Source organism: Bubalus bubalis, chromosome 19, assembly GCF_019923935.1.
Source record: "Bubalus bubalis isolate 160015118507 breed Murrah chromosome 19, NDDB_SH_1, whole genome shotgun sequence".
Taxonomy (NCBI): domain Eukaryota; kingdom Metazoa; phylum Chordata; class Mammalia; order Artiodactyla; family Bovidae; genus Bubalus; species Bubalus bubalis.
In genome coordinates this window covers 55,665,954-55,678,307 of record NC_059175.1, presented here as the reverse complement: position 1 = coordinate 55,678,307, position 12,354 = coordinate 55,665,954, and the positions used below count along the sequence as shown (strand labels likewise).

Sequence of the window (12,354 nt, the reverse complement as noted above, 5' to 3'; positions counted from 1 at the left end):
GATTAGGCAGTCAGCATCCATCCTTTACTCTGTTCAACTCTCATCAGATGTTGACATCACGGCGGTCATCGGGATGGCTGTGGGAGTTACAAAGATAAAACTACCAAGCAGATTCCCTGTTATATGGGGGTGATAGGGAGGCAGGGGGAAAGAAGGTTAAGAAACTCATGTGTAGACTTGAACCCATCCCAAAGAGAAGACCCTGCCCCCAAGAAGTTCTTCATATTAGAGAAAGGGACCATGAGAGTATGGGTGAGCCTGTAGACTGTGTGAAACTGTGTCTCACTTCTAGTATATTCCAAGATTCTGTTCTTTTCCTTTCTCTCTATTCAGTTGGGTCTACCTGGTTCTGTCCAGGTTGTCTTTTTAAGATGCCAGTTACATTCATAAAGAAGCCCTTCCCAGACTGTGTTCTGAGTAGTTCGTAGTTTGCTGGAAGCCCTAGATTTCTAACAAGTCATAATAGTTTCTGACAGGATCTTTCTTTGGAAAGAAAATGTGAGAAAGCAAGGGGGATAAAAATGTCTTTGTTTTCACGGAGGCACAGTCAGGATGAATAATTAAGAAATTGATACTGAATTCAGCAGCATGATCTGAGCTGTTCATTTTCAAAAGAAGGTGGATGAGGGTGTGGGTGTGTTTGTGTTTCCAGATGACAGGTGGAATTTCCTGAGTTTTTTTGTGTTTCTGTTAATGATTCCATCCAACCAGCTGACGGGGCCAAACTCTCCTGGATGAGTAGAGCTGTTTTTCCAAAATGACACACTTAGAACCATTACATGGCTACTCAACTGACATGATTTCAGAAAGAGCTAGGGTGCTAAGTGCAAAACAACACCTTCAACTCTGTGTTCAATATCAAAATGTCTTTGTCAGAGAGACAAAACTTTGATTTCTATGGCTTAAAAAAGAGACAGGACTTTCCTAGTGTTCCAGGGGTTAAGACCCTTGCAGAGAGTGCAGGTTTGATCGCTGGTTGGGGAACTGGGATTCTAAATGCCACATCACATGGCCCAAAAATTAAAAAAAAAAAAAAAAAATTTACAGGTCTTCCCTGGTGGCTCAGGGGTAAAGAATCAGCCTGCCAATGCAGGGGACATGGGTTCTATCCCTGGTCTGAGAAGATGGCACAGGCCACGGAGCCATGAAGCCAATGTGCCACAACTACTGAGTCCGTGTTGTAGAGCTTGAGAGCCGCAGCTACTGAAGCCTGAGTGCCCTAGAGCCTGTGCCCAGCAACAAGAGAAACCACCGCAATGAGAAGCCCGAGCATAGCAACTAGAGAGTAGCCCCCACTGACCACAACTAGAGGAAGCCAGAGCGTGGCAACGAAGACCCAGCACAGTCAAAACTAAATACATAAATAGGAAAACTTACAAAAATAAGCAAAAATAAAAAGGAGGCAGGTATAAATATTTCTGAAAGAGTTAGGATAATGATGAGGATACTGATACCTTGTACTAAATGTTAATAAATCCTTTCCAACACTCCTGGATTTTTTTTTTTCCCTCCTGGATTTTTAAAAATTGAATGAGGCATGTGCACGTGTAAGCATGTGTTGTGTGAGAGAGAGAGAGAGAGAATTAGGTTAGGGACTTGGATTTCTAACTCTGCCTAATACAGCAGTTTGCTTAGAGCTGAGCACCATGAATTTTCATTGTGCTTCACACCGCAAACAAATTGATGATTTTGAATGGGAATTCTGTCTGCAACATAATAACCTAGGGTCAGACATTGGACCCTTTCAGAATATTTATGTCTTTGATGATTTATTTTAACAATCTGTCTGAATATGAACATTTCAATGAGCCTAGTTTTTTTTCAAAACTGAATTCTTTTCAATAGGCACATGTGAGTCAACATTTTTCCCTCAAATGTCTCATTGAGGAACAGAGAATAGTTCAATATCCTTTTCCCAATGTGGTATCACTAGCGTATTATCTCCTTCAAATGACAACCTTTGGCAACAATTCAGATCAGATAAGGCCTGTTATTTATTTAAGGTCCTTTAAGAGCACAGCCAATTAGAGACTATTGAATAGTAGTCCCATCACTGAGGTTTCCTAGAAAGGGCTCAGTAATGGGGTTTTAGAGCTCCCGTTACAAGGCATGGCAGGTTGCCTGTTCTCAAAGGGATGTTTATTTTTGGAAATCTGTGATTCTCTTGTTAGACTCACACTACTTTGATTGTAGGTGTTTCAAAGAAACCTGAGCCCTTGTCCAGATATTTCTATAAAACCACCTACTTCCCCCCATCCCCTCCCCGACAGAGGTGGCTGGCAAGAAACAATTCAGTAAAAATAGGTTTAATAAAACTACTCTGCTTGATTCAACTGACTTCATATAAATAATTCATCAAATTTCTATTAATGAAGTACTCCATTAATTCATTCATTCAGCCGGTTTATTGAGGGCTCACTGCAGTCAAGGCAGTAGGTAAGTTCTCTACTCTGATTTGATAGCAAGCAAACGGAGAGTGAACGCATATACATGTATAAACATACGTGTGTCATCAACATCAGATAGCAGGCAAAGGCCAGGCTGAAAATCCCCCCAATGTGATGGGCTAGACAGTAATGGAGCCAGTACCCTAGCTGAAGGAGTTTACGTGTCTCATTTAGGAGTCATTTATGTGAGGTCCATGTGATCAGAAGGAGTTAAGCTGGTGATGACCTAGGGATGAGTATTCAAGGTTGAGAGAAGAATTGCTTCAAAACCCCCACAGTTGGATGGGCTTGGCATGTTGGAGGAAGAGAAAAAAAGTCCATGTGATGAAGGTCAGGCAGAGGGGTTTGGAGAAGTGGGCAGAGTCTCCACCATGGACAAGTGTAGGTCAGAAGAAGTTTAGATCTTATTTTAAGTGCAATGACTGGTTATTGAAGAGTTGTAATCGGAAGAATGTTATGACCTAATTTAACTTTTCTGTGGCAAATGAATGATAGGAAACAAGAGAGGAAGTAGGGAGATCAATTAAGAGGCAATTATAGTAGACTAGGAGAAGGAAATGACAACCCACTCTATTATTCTTGCCTAGAGAATCCTGTGGACAGAGGAGCCTGGTGGGCTGCTGTCCATAGGGTCGCACAGAGTCAGACATGACTGAAGTGACTAAGCATTCATGCATGCATTAAAGAAGGAAATGGCAACCCATGCCAGTATTCTTGCCTGGAGAGTCGGAGGGACAGAGGAGCCTGGTGGGCTGCCGTCTATGGGGTCACACAGAGTCAGACATGACTGAAGCGACTTAGCAGCAGCAGCATGGTAGACTAGGCCAGTGGCTCCAGTTGTAGAGAATGCGGAGCCTGGAGAGTGAGGGAGGGGGCACTGGAGAAAAGAAAATATTTATGTTTATATATATACATATGTATGTTTATATATGCATATACATCTACGTATGATTTAAATTTCTTCCTTTGAACTTTCTGTTTCTATATTATAATATGTTTCTATACTGTAATATGCCTATCTACCATTGTAGATTTATTATTCATAAAGAAATCAACATACAAGGACTTTCCTTGTGATCCAGTGGTTAAGACTTTGATTTCTAATGCAGGGGGTGCAGGTTCAATCCCTGGTCAGGCGGTTAAGATCCCACATGCCTTGTAGCCAAAAAATGAAACCATAAAACAGAAGCAATATTGCAACAAATTCAATTAAGACTTTAAAACTGGTCCACATTAAAAAAAAATTAAAAAAAAAAAAAAGAAGTCATACCTAATGAGTGTGTGTGCTCAAAAAGATATTTTTTCTATGTCACTATGAGCCAAAGGTTTTGAAAATCCTCAGTCAAGGGGTCAAATAATAATGACTTGGATTTGGTGGTGATAGTGACTTGGATTTGGTGGTAATAGTGGAGGTAAAAGGCAGTAGATGCATTTGGTATAAGGTGGGATGATAAAGTTAAAAGAATTTGTTGATGATTGAGTTGTGCTAGTGGAGAAGGAAATGGCAACCCACTCCACTATTCTTGCCTGGAGAATCCCAGGGACAGAGGAGCCTGGTGGGCTGCCGTCTGTGGGGTCGCACAGAGTCGGACACGACTGAAGCGACTTAGCAGCAGCAGCAGCAGCAGGGTTGTGCTAGATTCAGCATGGGGCCATGAGAACATGTATGGCTCAGGACACAGCCCAGCCCTCAGGGACTCCTGTAGGATATTCCTGACTCAGGAATGAGGATGCAACAATTTTTGAGTTTTTGTTTCCTTATTACTTTCACCTACGATGTGACTCACATTTCCTTGAGTAAAAATAAATTTCTCTTCATGTCCAGGTGACCTCTTTGCACAACTCTCGGGGCCACCATTAGCAGTATGTTCTCTGGGGTTGTGTTTTATGAAGTTGTCCTCCAGGACAGAACATTCAGTATTGCACATTGAAAAGATGTTATGTGCGTGTGTATGTGTAATCTTTGAGAATCTTTTCCAGTAATGTGTCTCTAATTCAGGTTTATTCCACCCCTACCCCTCTCCATCTCCTACTGCCAAATGAGAGTCTTTCCTTGAGACTATGGAAATGAATGAATAATTTGAGATTAACCAACTACTTTATGGCTGAGAGTTCAGGTCTCAAGGAAGAGCAGCAACCTTAAGGTGGGATGTGGGGCCATGAGTGGAGGCTCTCATTTGTTCTTAGTGAATCTGGTTATAAAAGAGTGTAGGAAATTCCCTGGTGGTCCAGCGATTTTAAGACTTTGCCTTCCGCTGCAGGGGGTGTGGATTCAATGCCTGGTTGGGGAACTAAGATCCCACATGCCACATGGCCCCCAAATGAAAACATAAAACATAAATAATATTGTAACAAATTCAATAAAAACTTTAAAAATGGTCCACATCAAAAAAAAAGTAACCCTGGGGTTTCCACATGTGATCTGTTTTTGCCCTTGGTCAGGCTGGATGTCACTCATAATACACACCTGCTCACTTCATCCCGTCCCCAGCCTTCAAATAACCTACCCACACTAATGGCATTAGTGAGCCAGATGAAACCTTGAACATTGTGTCCCCAGAATGTTTGTCCTTTCCTGAGTCACTCTCATCTGTGCATTCAGAGAATCTTTTCCTCAGGCAGCCCTGGGCCTGTCTTCATTCCGTTCAGCCTCCTTTAGCACACAAAACTGTTCCCTTCTTCAGGGCACAGGTTACTACGTGCTCTTCAAATTATGTTCTGGACAAACCAGGTCCCTCACTGAGATGGAATTCGTGTAACAACTTCTACAAAGATAAGACTTTATGTTGTTACAGGGAGATTGCAATAATTGTTGTATATTAACAATGGTATGCAGATGACACCACCCTTATAGCAGAAAGTGAAGAGGAACTAAAAAGCCTCTTGATGAAAGTGAAAGAGGAAAGTGAAAAAGTTGGCTTAAAGCTCAACATTCAGAAAACGAAGATCATGGCATCTGGTCCCATCACTTCATGGGAAATAGATGGGGAAACAGTGGAAACAGAGTCAGACTTTATTTTTTTGGGCTCCAAAATCACCGCAGATGGTGATTGCAGCCATGAAATTAAAAGATGCTTGCTCCTTGGAAGGAAAGTTATGACCAACCTAGATAGCATATTCAAAAGCAGAGATATTACTTTGCCAACAAAGGTCCGTCTAGTCAAGGCTAAGGTTTTCCTAGTGGTCATGTATGGATGTGACAGTTGGACTGTGAAGAAAGCTGAGCGCTGAAGAATTGATGCTTTTGAACTGTGGTGTTGGAGAAGACTCTTGAGAATCCCTTGGACTGCAAGGAGATTCAACTAGTCTGTCCTAAAGGAGACCAGTCCTGGGTGTTCATTGGAAGGACTGATGCTGAGGCTGAAACTCCAGTACCATGGCCACCTCATGTGAAGAGTTGACTCATTGGAAAAGATTCTGATGCTGGGAGGGGTTGGGGGCAGGAGGAGAAGGGGACGACAGAGTATGAGATGGCTGGATAGCATCACCGACTCGATACACATGAGTTTGGGTGAACTCCGGGAGTTGGTGATGGACAGGGAGGCCTGGCGTGCTGCGATTCATGGGGTTGCAAATAGTCGGATACGACTGATCAACTGAACTGAACTGAACTGAACAATTGTATTGTTGCTATGTTGAAATGAACTCCAAATGACTGGCCGACGGATGAACTCTCAGAATAGAATTTATACTTACATTAGAGATCCCCTTATCTATTAAATTTGCAAACAGAACCTTCACTTTGTTCTGAAAGCACAGTGTACTCTATTTATCCTGAGGTGAAGAACACACAAGTTTTTTTTCCTAAGAAACAGGAAAAGTGTCTTTTATGATGTTACAATGTTTTAGTTTTTCATGGAAACCAAAGCACTAGGCAAGCAGTTGAACCAGATTTTGTTGTGGTTACTATTTCAGTAAGGAGGCTTACATTATAGTGGATTAAAGCCATTTTTTAAGGACAGAAAGTCATTATTTTCTAATGAAAAACAGGAGAAAAACTACCTACCATTTTGTTCCTATTGCTGTTTTGGGGGAGAAACTAAAGGCTTAGACTCTGTGTTTTGTCTTGAATGCTTGAAAAGCAGTAGAAACAAGACTCCTGCACTCTCACAACTGCAAATCACCCTAGGATAATTGAACATATATTCAGGACATAGCTCAAGACACTTGGTGAACTGATAGAAGCCAAGTGGAGAATTCATCATTTCACTTGACAAATACCGTCAGTAGCCCTGCTGTAAGAACAGCAGTATGTCAGTATTGGAGTTTGAGTAAAAGATGAAAATATAAGTTGAAAATGTAAAACGTTCAAGCAGTTGTCAACTGCCTCCTGCATTTTGAGCATCCTCATAATGTCTGGAGAATTCACCGCCTGTATTAGTTTTCTGTTGCTGTTATTTAAAAATTACCACAAACAGTGATTTCACAAGAGTCAGACACGACTTAGTGACTAAACCACAGTGATTTAAAAAACAAAAATTGGTTGTCTTACAGTTTTGGAGATTGGCAGGCCAAGATCAGTGTCTCTGGGTTAAAACTAAGGTACCACAGGCCAGCGTTCCTTATAGAGTCTTTAGAATCTGTTTCCTTGCCTTTTCCAGCTTTTAGAGCCTACCTGTATTCCTTCAGTTGATGCTCCATCCTCTGTTATCAAAGCCAGCACAGGATCACCAGCTCCCTCTGTGTTCACTGCTTCTATCTGTTCACTGTTCCTCTGAATCTCCTGTCTTCATCCCATAAAGATGCTTGGGATTAGACAGTGCTTGTTGCTCAGTCGTGTCTGACTCTGTGACTCCATGGACTATAGCCCATCAGGCTCCTCTGTCCATGGGATTCCCCAGGCAAGAATAGTGGAGTGGGTTGCCATTCCCTTCTCCAGGGGATCTTCCTGACCCAGGGGTCTAACCTCTGTCTCCTGTACTGCAGGCAGATTCTTTACTGTCTGAGCCACCAGGGAAGAACTAAGGCCCACCCAAATAATCCAGGATGATTTTCTCATCATGAGATCCTTAATCACATCTTCAAAGTCTCTTTTACCATGGAAGGTAACACATTCTTGGGTTCTGGGGATTAGAATATGGATGTTTTTGGGGACCATCATTCTGTGGGCCGTGTCACCTTTAAGTTCACAATCTGGACCTTTATGTAGGAGCTTTCTCTTTCTGCTTTCTTTGTCAGTTCACGTGCGTGCTAAGTTGCTTCAATTGTGTCCAACTTTTTTTGATCCCATGGGCCGTAGCCTGCCAGGCTCCTATGTCCAAGAGATTCTCCAGGCAAGAATACTGGAGTGGGTTGTCATTTCCTTCTCCAGGGGATCTTCTTGACCCAGGGATCAAACCCACACCTCCTGCATTGGCAGGTGGGTTCTTTACCAACAGAGCCACCTGAAAAACCCTGGTACCAAACTGAAGAGAGGCATGGGAAGATCCCCTGGAGGAGGGAATGGCTCCCCACTCCAGTATTCTTGACTGGGAAATCCCGTGAGCAGAGGAGCCTGGTGGGCTAAAGGCCATGGGGTCGCATGACTCGGACATGGCTGAATCACCTTCACACAGAGGCACCCATGTGACCAAGGAGATACAAATGAGATGCACTTGTTCTGAAGTTGGATTTACAGTGAATCCCCCAAAGAAACAGAGGTCTTGCGTGTGGTTTTCATCCTGACTTGGTTGGGAAGCTGACAATTGGAAGAGCATAGATGGAAAGTATGGCTGGTCTCTGGGGAGTGACTTGCTATGCTGGGTCCTTGTTTTGGGATAATGTCAGTAGCCTCTAGGTCATAGATGGTATAACTTGGGGTTTGTGCCTGGTCACTTAACTAACCTATAAACCTTTTCTTTGACTAATGCAAAGATTCTGAGAGCTATGTATTTTCCTGGACTAAATTCCTTTTCTGCTTAAATAGCCAATTTGCCGTTGTTAGCAGTTAACAACCCTGAATAATGTAATTTATCACAATAAGGACCATCTAATGTGGTCCAAGTTAGAGCCACAGGCATGCATCAGTGTTTAAAAAGCAGCATGGTAGTTCCCTAATCAAGGAAATAAAGCATAAACACCTCATCTAAAACTCCCATCCTAATATTCTCTTGAATCTAAAAATAAAATCTTTACTTCTCAGCTCCTCAGCTGGATACTTCCCCTGTTCCAGATTAGTAGCTTATTCATGGCTTTATTAGTAATATGAAGATATTGACTTTTTCTCTGCTCACTGAATAACAAATCAATTCTTTCTAATGTAAGTTTCTTTCTCTCTCCTAAAACTGAAGTAGAATTGTTTGTATTTCTAAATTTCTAGACCTACCCTCTGGTTGTTTCTTTTAAAAATATTTTATTAAATGTCTTTATAGAGCAACATCCAGACTCCAAATCTAGTGGCCAAGGAGACCCTATTATGCTGTGAGTACTGGCTGGGGCATGGCAGGTGGCTTTGGCTTCCCACCCTTCTCTTCGGAGGTGGAGGTGGTGGGCAGTATTTCATCTTTGGGTTCCAGACTGTTCATGTGACCAGGCAGCGGCTTCTTGCATGCTTGCATGCTGAGTTGCTTCAGTCGTGTCCGACTGTTTGTGACCCTATGGACTGTAGCCCACCAGTCTCCTCTGTCCATGGGATTCTCCAGGCAAGACTACTGGAGTGGTTGCCATGCCCTCCTCCAGGGTATCTTCTCAATCCAAGGATTGAACCTGTCTCTTAAGTCTCCTGCATTGACAGGCTGGTTCTTTACCACTTGCACCACCTGGGAAGCTCTAGGGGCTTCTAAGGGACAGTCTTATCAGTTGAGTCCTACGGCAGCATGATCTTCACCTTAATGTCCAGCACAATCTGTCTGAGCAGCACATGGCACATGGCGGTGTCAACATCATAGTTAACAGGGTCCTCACTGTGGACCATCAGGCCATCCACAAACTTCATGGATTTAGCTCTCTGTCCTTGGAGTTTCCCAGACACCACGACTTCACAGTCCTTGACTCTACTCTCCGTGATGAACCACAGCATACCAGAGCAGGCCCTAGTACTGCAAGGCCTCCTGGGAGTTTCTAACGCAGACACTATGCCTGGGCAAAGATAGACAGACCTCTTGTGGCCACCTTTCCAGCATAAAGTTCTACACTGCCCTCAGAGAAGCCAAATCTCTTCTGAACCACTGAGAACATTCTGTATCCTGGTGGCCAAGATAATGATTTCTGTCCTGGTTGATGTAACTTGGACTTCAACCCCATCTTCAGCCAGCTCTCACATGAGAAACTCTTCAGTTCAGCTTTGAAGATGCCATCAGTGACAAACTTCCTCTTCTTGGAAATCTGCACCACCATCTTGCCTTCATACTCTGCTGAAAGGAAAGTACCCTCTGGTTCTTAATTTAGCTGATTTTTCTTTGGGGGCTCAAAGATGGCAGTTTTGACTATTTACTCCCCAATTCTTGGAGGTACCTGACTTGTGTAGTTCCATTTTCTTTTTAGATGTTTTTCTTTGTTAACAGCTTTCTCCTCTTATTTATTCACATCTATAGAATAGAATGAATGAAAGTCACTTGGTCGTGTCCAACTCTTTGTGACACCATGGACTATACAGGCCATGGAATTCTCCAGGCCAGAATACTGGAGTGGGTAGCTTTTCCCTTCTCCAGGGGATCTTCTTAATCCAGGGATTGAACCAGTCTCCTGCATTGCAGATTAATTTTTTACCAGCTGAGCCACCAGGGAAGCCCCTATAGAATCAGTTCAGTTCAGTTCAGTTGCTCATTCGTGTCCGACTCTTTGCGACCCCATGAATCACAGCACGCCAGGCCTCCCTGTCCATCACCAACTTGTGGAGTTCACTCACACTCACGTCCATCGAGTCAGTGATGCCATCCAGCCATCTCATCCTCTGTTGTCCCCTTCTCCTCCTGCCCCCAATCCCTCCTAGCATCAGAGTCTTTTCCAATGAGTCAACTCTTCGCATGAGGTGGCCAAAGTACTGAAGTTTCAGCTTTAGCATCATTCCTTCCAAAGAACACCTAGGGCTGTTCTCCTTTAGAATGGACTCTTTGGATCTCCTTGCAGTCCAAGGGATTCTCAAGAGTCTTCTCCAACACCACAGTTCAAAAGCACCAATTCTTCAGCGCTCAGCTTTCTTCACAATCCAACTCTCACATCCATACATGACCACTGGAAAAACCATAGCCTTGACTAGACGGACCTTTGTTGGCAAAGTAATGTCTCTGCTTTTCAATATGCTATCTAGGTTGGACATGACTTTCCTTCCAAGGAGTAAGCGTCTTTTAATTTCATGGCTGCAGTCACCATCTGCAGTGATTTTGGAGCCCCAAAAAATAAAGTCTGACTCTGTTTCCACTGTTTCCCCATCTATTTCCCATGAAGTGATGGGACCTGATGCCATGATCTTCATTTTCTGAATGTTGAGCTTTAAGCCAACTTTTTCACTGTCCTCTTTCACTTTCATCAAGAGGCTTTTGAGTTCCTCTTCACTTTCTGCCATAGGGTGGTGTCATCTGCATATCTGAGGTTATTGATCTTTCTCCTGGCAATCTTGATTCTAGCTTGTGCTTCTTCCAGCCCAGGGTTTCTCATGATGTACTCTGTATATAAGTTAAATAAGCAGGGTGACAATATACAGCCTTGACATACTCCTTTTCCTATTTGGAACCAGTCTGTTGTTCCATGTCCAGTTCTAACTGTTGCTTCCTGACCTGAATAGAGTTGACTATATAATAGAATTAACCATGCATTCAGAAAATAATTTCTTGGATCATGATAAGAGACTGAAGGTTTCTGATTCAAGAAGGCAAAGTAGGAGGAGCATGACCTTGCCTCCTTCTATGAATGCACCAAATCAACTGCTATGCTTGGAACAATTTCCTCTTGGGGTGGAGTGGTGGGAGGAAGGTAGTAAGATATTGAGTATTGCTATCACATCACAAGTCTGTATCTAGTAGACAATAATGGATAAAAAAATAAGCAAATATTGAGACTACTAATCAAGGTAGTTGAGGTGAAGGAAGCTATCTTCTACTTTTGTAGAAATTTAGATGGCATTCTGCGACATTTTGGCAAGTTTTAGAGGTGTAAAGCTTAGCTAAAAACAGCTTTCAGGCTCCAGTTATTAATAGACTCATCTTTAGTGAACTGAAATAATAGTTTTCACATGTAAAACCAAGGTCCCCTAGCAGTTCTTCTTGCTGAATTTTTCCCAAGCCCTTGAACTCTGCAATTCCTAAGGCTTAAGGTGGTGTATGACAGTTTGATAAGTAGGACAGTAACGTACAACTGTGATCAAATCATAGCCTTTCCACACTGAAGGTAGTGTGAAAAATACCCTTTCTTTGATCTCTTTCAAGTGAAACTAATGAGTGTTTGTTTATCAGACATTGACAACATGCCCGACATTGTCATAGGTCTTACCAGAAATAAAAGAAAAAACTCCCAAGGTCTTGCCTTCTCAGGAATTTAAAATTTAATTGGAGAAGGAACATTTTTATTTAAGGAAAACTAAGGAATAAAATGGGCTTCCCTAGTGGCTCAGACTGTAAAAAATTCACCTGCAATGCAGAAGACATGGGTTCAGTCTCTGGGTAGGGAAGATCTCCTGGAGAGGTGAATGGCTAGCCACTCCAGTGTTCTTGCCTGGAGAATTCCATGGACAGAGGAGCCTGATGGGCTAAGGTCCACAGGGTCACAAAGAGTCAGACGTGACTAACCAATCACACTAGCACACAAAGAGTAAAATATGACCGTGTGTGGAATTGAATGCAAAACCGAGGGCTACAGACTGTGTCTTATGTAACTTAGGAGTTTAGACAAAGGACAGAGGAATGATGGCTAGAGGGAGCCATTTGAGAGGGCTTTCTTGAGAATGGTTATGATGTAGGCTTCCTCTCCAACAATTAGAATATGAATTAAATAA

The 12,354-nt window shown here is 42.7% G+C and overlaps 1 pseudogene; it reads right to left on the bottom strand.

Annotated features, from left to right (window-relative positions):
- Positions 1 to 8,839: 8,839 nt before the first annotated feature.
- LOC102405794 lies at positions 8,840 to 9,761 on the bottom strand (annotated as a pseudogene).
- Between the last annotated feature and the right edge of the window lie 2,593 nt (positions 9,762 to 12,354).